This window comes from Notamacropus eugenii, chromosome 1 (assembly GCF_028372415.1).
Source record: "Notamacropus eugenii isolate mMacEug1 chromosome 1, mMacEug1.pri_v2, whole genome shotgun sequence".
Taxonomy (NCBI): Eukaryota; Metazoa; Chordata; class Mammalia; order Diprotodontia; family Macropodidae; genus Notamacropus; species Notamacropus eugenii.
The window spans coordinates 429,497,778-429,505,632 of NC_092872.1; the positions used below are offsets into that span (position 1 = coordinate 429,497,778).

Here is a 7,855-nt window from a genome sequence, read left to right on the forward strand (position 1 = left end):
CCTGATGAAGAGTACTGAAGCACCTGTCTGTCAGCCTGATCTTAATAGTGTGGGAGCTGGCTCTTTACAGGGTATTTATCTGGGAACTATGGAAAACTACCCACAACCTGTCAGCCCTGATGACTATTATGTACATCTGGTGATCCATGTGGATGTTAATGATAGGGCAAGAAAGAGTTTACAAAGAATTGTGGTCTGCTAAGCTTTATGAAGTCTTAGGCAAGAAACTGAACAACTTAGGGGATCCAGTCATATTTTAATTATTGCTGCCAACCAAAGGTAAGGACTTGAGGAGAGCAGATTTGAAAGAGAATAACTGGTTAATAACATTTTCAAGTTAATTAAATTTTAAAAAATGTTTTAGGATTTTTTTGAGAAAACATTATATTTTATTGTACTCTTTAAAATGAATGGAATTGAGGAATATTATAGATATAATGGTACTTTAAACTTCCACACAAAGATTACTTAACTTCAAGTTTATCCATTTCAAGTCAAAATGGAGGCAGCAGCATAATGACACCATTCATCAGTGACATAATCCTATCCATGTCTAACAACTTTGGTCATGGTAGATCCGGTCCTTTTTGAGAGCTGACACACCACAGCCAAACGTAGCCTCATTACACATACTGTATTAAATAATCACTATGCTGCATTCACTCACTGTCAGAGCAAATTTCAGCTTGCTTTTGTTGACTTTGATTTAAGTTTTGTTTTCATTGCAAAAGAGAGGGGGTTTATATGAGAGTTATATTTGAAGATATGCAAAAATTTTGGATATTACTTTCCCTTTCCCATTCCCCTCTCGAAATTCTTCTGAACCCACTCAGGGGAGTCTTCCCCACATTTTGGAAAACTCTGACATAGAGAATAATAGTTAATCCTGAAGGAAAACGAAAAGATATAAAGACTCTTGGTAATTTACAAAAGCTTGCATTCACAAAAATCCAAGAAAGGCATCATGGCCTCAGATGTCTATGTATATATTTTAATTGTTTGAATTCACCTTCATATTTCCATTGGTCTGAACCAATGACCATATTTTACAGAATTATACCTTAGAATACTCAGAATTCAAATATCTGTAACCATTTCAGCTACTTCCTGGGATTCATTAGTCACACTAATCTCAACAAGCAAAGGTAAGGAGAGATCCTAACTCTGAGACAAAATTTACCCTCATCATTAGAGACACTAGATTGTACGGGATTTATGACTGAAGCTCTTTGGAAGGATGTATCTTTCTCAAAAGGAATAGAATAGATTGTTTTAAAGTAGTAGGCGAGGAAGCAATATTGCATGTTATATGTTGAAATATCTTGATGTAAAAAAAAAATCTAGAAAAAGAGAGATCAGTGGAGAAAGAGGCAGAAGAGTCTCTCCCCTCACAACCCTATCATTACCAGAAGTCACAGAGGAAGCCTAATAAGACAGAGGGCCTAGTTGTATTACATTTTTATGATCTTAGAAGAACATAAAGGGAGAGGGAAAGAGTGGGAGGAGGGAAGGGAAAGATAAGGGAAAGGCAACATTTGAACCTCATCTCATTTCAACTGGTTAAAGGAGGGAAGAACAACACACATTTAGGACTTCTGTTTTTGATTTTGTAATTGTTTTTGTTTTTTCAATGGGTAAGTACACATCTTAAGAAAAATCTCCTTTAAAAGCTGGTTAATAAAGTCCCTGTCCATCTCTATTGGTCTCTTTAGATAATGCCATCTTTGTAGTTAGGATCATGGATGTAAGTGAAGAGAGATAATACATGGTTTTTTAATTGAAAAACTAAACATAAAATTTAATTAAAATAAAAAAATAAGAACTGAAGGGAACATTGGAGAAAGTGACCAGCTCAACCCAGAATTTGTGATAAAGAAGGAAAGGAGAGTTGGTATGGCATAACATTCACCCTTAATTTTAAGAAAACAGGTTTTGAAAGATTCAGAGAAAGGACAGGTAGGATCTAATGAACTGAAAATGCAACAGGAGCTAGCTCAGTAGGGATAAGAAATTCAAGAATGAAATCTTAGAATGAGAAAGAGAAACTATTCTAGAAGCATGGTATAATAGAAAGGGCTCTGATTCAGAAGTTAGAAGACTTAGATTCAAATTCAATTTCTGGTGCTTACTACCTCTGTGACTTTGGTCACATCCCTTAACTGCACCTCCCCCACTTTGGCCTCAGTTGTCACTTTTATAAAATTAGAGGATAAGACTATGTTCCCTGAAGTCCCTTTCTGTTCTACATCTATGATCCTAATGACAAAGATGGCATTATCTAAAGGGACCAATAGAGATGGGGAGGGAACTTATCAATGAGCTTTGAAAGAAATTTTTTCAAAGAGCAACAAGGGAAGGTAATGGTGAATGTACAAGCAGGACAAAGTTTTATAACAAGCATATCAAGAACACCAAAGATCAGAATGAGCTGAGACTGGCTCAGAATGCTTAGAACAGAGGAGATTGCAGGGCTTTTGCTTTGATTTTTATTTTTGCTCTTAAAGCTACATTGAAGAAAACAGTAAGATCTAAGGATTAGGACTGCTATCCAATTTGGGTAGGATGATAACAATAACAGGTGACAGGAGGCAGAATTATTCAACTTACTTCACTTTTGTTTTCTCTGTCAAGGAAAACAATTTGGGAATTGAAAGAGACAGAATAAAAAGGACTGATAGGTACTTGGAATCTTTGATGACTAATCAGAATATAGGAAAGCATTTGTTACCTTTGATAATAAGTTCAAGTCATCAGAGGTGCATAAGAACAATACTGCAGATTACTGAAAGAACTAATAGACTTGGATGCTGAGCCACCATTTGTGAGATTTGAAAGGTAGTGGAAAATGGGTGGAAGCAAACATTCCTATGAGAGAGACAGAGACACAGACATAGACACAGAAAGACAATGGAGTTTGCAAATTATAGGCCATTAAATTGCCCCTGGTTAAGGGCAAAAATTTTCAAAAATCTTATTTTTCAAATGGTGAGTGAATATTTAGGAAAGAAAGTAGTGATTCCAAAGAGCCAGCATGATTGAGTTTGAACTAGCATCATTTCCTTCTTTTGTTGGGTTTCTAGATCATTCGATTCTAAGAGGTCTGGATACAGAATAGGAGTTCACCAAGATTTTAGAAGAATAATTTGCCAGTTTCTTATGCTGTCCTTGTGGACATGTAGGCTAGGTCACAGCAGAACTCCTGCTGATTATAACCTATATTTAGCTGAAGTATTTCTCTGAGGTCTAAGGTTTTATTGTAGTTGCTGGACCAATGATGGAAAATTATAACTTGACTTTTCCTTGACTTGTGCTACAAGTTTTCCCGTATGATAACATTCTTCCATTATTTTCCGAGCCTCTTTATCCAGGCTTCCAAGGCTTCCCTCCCCTAGTGCTAGCCTTCTGCTCTATGACTTTTCTTTTGAAAGAGATGTGCATAGTTTTAGTGGACTTCAGCTAATATGGCATCTACAAACAGACTATATGAGAGGCAGAGTTTTAAAAATGAAGGGCAGTGAGAGTTCACAGTATACTGCCTTGGTCAGACTCCATCTAGAAGACTGGGCACCACAAATTGGTCCAAGTAGAGAACAATTTAAAACTATGCCCAATAAACTACAAAACTGTGTGTACCCTTTGACCTAGCAATACTACTACTAGGTCTGTACCCCAAAGAAATCAAATAAACTATAAAAATATTAAATAGCAGCTCTTTTTGTGGCGAAAAAAAATTGGAAACTCAGTGAATATCCATCAACTGGGGAATGGCTGAACAAGTTATGTGATTGAATACTATTGTACCATAAGAAATGATGATGGAGATGGTTCTAGAAAAAAGCTGAGAAGACTTATATAAGTTGATGCAAAGTGAAGTGAACGGAACCAGGAGAACATTGTACACAGTAACAGCAATATTGTACAATGATCAGCTGTAAAAAGACTTAGCTACTCTGATCAACACAATGTTCCACAATAATTCCAAGGGACTCATGATGAAAAATGTTATCCACCTTCAGAAAGAACTGGTGAACTCTGAGTATAGATTGAAGCATAACTTTTCAAACTTCAACATCTTTTTCTTGATTTTTTTCACAACTTGGCTAATGTAAAATATGTTATACATGACTTTATATAGCATTTTAAAGTTTGCAAAGCACTTTACAAATGTCTCATTTTGTTCTCACAACACAGCTAAGTAGATGTGATTTTTGTAGTTTCAGTTGAGTCCAACTCTTCATGATCTTATTTGGGGTTTTCTTGGCGAATATAATGGAGTGGTTTACCATTTCCTTCTCTAGCTCATTTTACAGATGAGAAAAGTGAGACAGATAGATTTTCAGTGACTTATCCAGGACCACCTAGCTAAAAAGTCCCTGAGGTTGGATTTGAACTAATCTTTCTGATTCCAGGCACAGCTCAGTATCCACTAGGCCACCTAGCTGACCTATCAGCTTGAGGAACTTTGAGGAAGAGATGGATAATAAACAGTAGTTTCTGTTAATCCATATATATCTTCTGAGAATTAGGGGAAGATTTGAGGTGAGAAGGGTAGGTCTCTGGGACCCTACCTTCAATTTTCTCCGACTCCTGCCCCACAAAAATTCCAAGGAATGAGAATTCATTAGATTAGCTTAGCCTGGTGTTTCAGAAAGAAAATCAAAGACAAGGTCTTCATCCTCCTTTCCTTTGTTCTGCACAACTCCATTCTCACTCTCTTGGCTATGCCAAGACACTGTGGTACTTAAATGAGATAGACCCAAGAGTAGACTCCAAATTCTAAGAAAGCTCCTGCAAATATCCAGCCACTCTCACATCTCCCTACACTTCCTGCCAGTTTCCTTGGTCCAAAAGGGCTGAAAGGGATCAAAAGAGTAAGATGTATAGCCCCTCTTCACCTTCCATTCTCCCCGATAGATTCAGGTCTAGGAGAGATCCAAAGTTTAGATAAAAAGGATTCCCTACTCTCATGGAGCAACTAGTATACAAGTATATGACATATGCATAAATCATTAATAACAATAACATGTGATTTTAAATGTCAAGTTTATCAGAGGGTTTGAGACTGTCAAGGACAAGACATCGATAGGAGCTGAAAGAAGGTACTGAAGGGTAAGTGACAAAGGAGCAGGGCTGAGAATGAGAGAGATGGTCATTTGAAGTGGGCCTTGGTCTTCCTGGTTCTCCTAGCTGTGTGAAGTCACAGGTTTCTGTGACTTCAGAGATTGTCAGAGCCCTTCAAGATTTTCTATTCGGTTTGAAGCAATGGAATGAGTCAGTGCTGGCTGGCTTGGTTATACACTGCCACTTGGGTAAGCGTGGGAAGCCGTCAGGCTGAGATTAGGAGGTAGAGCATTCTGGGGTTGGGGAACAAAGGCAATGTCACATTTCACTGCTCTGAGCCTCATTTTTCTTTTCTGCAAAAGGAAAACTTTAGACTAGAGGAGGGCTGGGATTCTCTCTAGCCATCAATTGGTGATACTATAAATTGCTGCCTGAGATAGGTAAGAAAAATCAAAGCATCCCCAGATATCCTCAATGAGCTCAAATCTACCTGTCCAGATAAATTATACCCTAAGATCAATGATTTCCTTTCTTTTGCCTTTCTACCTACTAAATTCCTGTCTCCAACCTAATCTCTACCTTATTGGTAGTTGCCCTTTCTGCCCTGCCTCTCACACAACACTTTGCAAAGAAATGCTGAAAAGACGTCAGCAGGTTACATTAGTATGTCTATTCCCCTACCAGACTTCAAGCTTCATGATTTTAAAACTCTTCTTCCCTTGCCACCAATCCTGTGAGACAAATCTTGGATTGGAAAGCAGAGATAGTGAGCCCTCTTCAGGCCCCCTTATCTGCTAGCAACTAATTAGCTATGTGACTGTAGAACAGTGCTTCAATATAATATAAGGGATTTCGGAGTAAGCCCAGTTCTCACATCTCAGAAGGCCAGCACAGACTCTCTGTTTGTAAATTTTTGGTAACCAGAGATGGGCTTTATTATCAAAAAATGGGAGGAGGAATCTACCAGCAACTTGCCGAAACCTCAAAGTTTGAAAAATCCCAGAATGCTCTTTTCTTCTAGAGTCACTTACAGCTCTGGTTGACTCCCAGACTTCTCTAGGTGCCCCCAAATCAGTTGGACATTGATTGAACCTTCCATGTGCCGTCCATGTAAGGATATTGCTTCCTTCTCACTCTCTTTCTTTCTGGGGCTAGCTGGACAGAATGAAGTCCTTCCTTGGATTCCCTTCTTGCTCCTATATAATCTCAGCTCTCTATAACTCCTATTATATTAAGTTCAAACTTTTCTACTTGTCATTCAAGGGACTCAAAAAATCTGACCCCACAGTGGCTATCAATTCCAGCCTTATCTCATTTTACTCCCCTCCACCTACTCCATGTCTCAGCCAGACCAGACCAGATCAGACCAATCCAGGCTACTTTTCCTTGTGATGTCAGAGGCCTTCAGCTCAGACCTCAATGCCTTTACTTAACATTGTTTTCTTTGCTCTGAATGCTCTCTCTTACCCTCTTCATTTCAGACATTTTCTCAGGTTTTCTCCAATGCCTGGAATGCTCTTCCTCCTCATCTCTACTTCTTGACTTCTGAGGCTCACTTTGTTGTTATTATTCATCCTTCATTTTCTTTTTTTTTCTTTGTTTTTCCATATGATAAAAAAGTTATTTATTTCTAACACATTTTCAGGAATTTTATTTTTGACTGGACTCAGATTTTGAGGTGGAGGCTCTCAGGGAAGACAGAGAATGTCTCAGCGATCTGTTCTTGTTATTTTTCTTTAGGCTTCTTCATTCTCTTGGCCAAAAGCTTAGCCTATTCTACTGCTTCCTTCTTGTACTTCTGGCTACATTGCTTCTTCAAAGCAATGCATCTATGTTTGTGCTGTAAAACACGTGGAGTCACCAGACGCTGAATTTTGGGAACCTTGGTCCTAGGTTTCTTACCTTTCTTGTTGAGGGGTTTCCTCACAACATACTGCTGGACACCATCTTCTTTGGACAAGTTGAAAAGTTGTCAGATTCTGCTAGCTCTTTTGGTGATAAGGCATGATCGTATGTGTCAGTCTTGCTATATCTTTCTCACCTTACTTCACAATAACAAAATTGAAGATGATCAGATTGGTATCCACAATACAGATTTGTGTTTTTTTCTCTAGTTCTTATAGAGAAATAACAAGAATGACCCTTACTGAGCAACAGAGAGACCTGTCCATGAGCCAAAATACCCTGCTCCATGGGGTAGCTTTGTTTTTCATTCCTACCACTGATTCAGACCACATAACCCTTCCATTCATCACCCAGAGCATCAGCAGAAACTTCAGTTGATTTCTCATAAAAGATCTGTAGCTTTCTCTCATCATCAATTTCAATGAATTTCTGACAGTCAATGACTGGGAAAGAGACGTTGAGCTTCATCTTTGCACAGCCTGTTTCAGACCTGCCATGGAAAAGAGCCTTGACTTCTGCTCCCTCTGGGCCACATAGGCTCTCACCTATCCTTCATTTTCAAAGAGGAACAATGACATCATGGGGTCATGACTTGACTCTTGCCTGAATTGAATTTAATGAGGCACAATGTCATCAGCCTCATCCTCTCTTCCTAGAGTCATCACAGTCCAGGGGCAGGACAAAAGTCAGGATGAGTGGTGATGGCCCAGGATGCAGTGGATGACCTTGCAGTCCTCAGTGTCTGACCAAGTTCTAAGTGCTCCACAGCACCATTTTTAGCCACCTTCATGGCCCTTGGAATGAATTGTTCTCATCCACCCATTCTGCCAAGGGAAGTCTTCACATGCTTGGGGTAGATAACCCTCTACCTCACCTAAGGGTTTAAACC

General features: G+C 38.8%; 1 pseudogene; it reads right to left on the reverse strand.

Moving 5' to 3' along the window:
- Positions 1–6,711: 6,711 nt before the first annotated feature.
- On the reverse strand, positions 6,712–7,434 carry LOC140526412 (small ribosomal subunit protein eS6-like; annotated as a pseudogene).
- Positions 7,435–7,855: the final 421 nt, after the last annotated feature.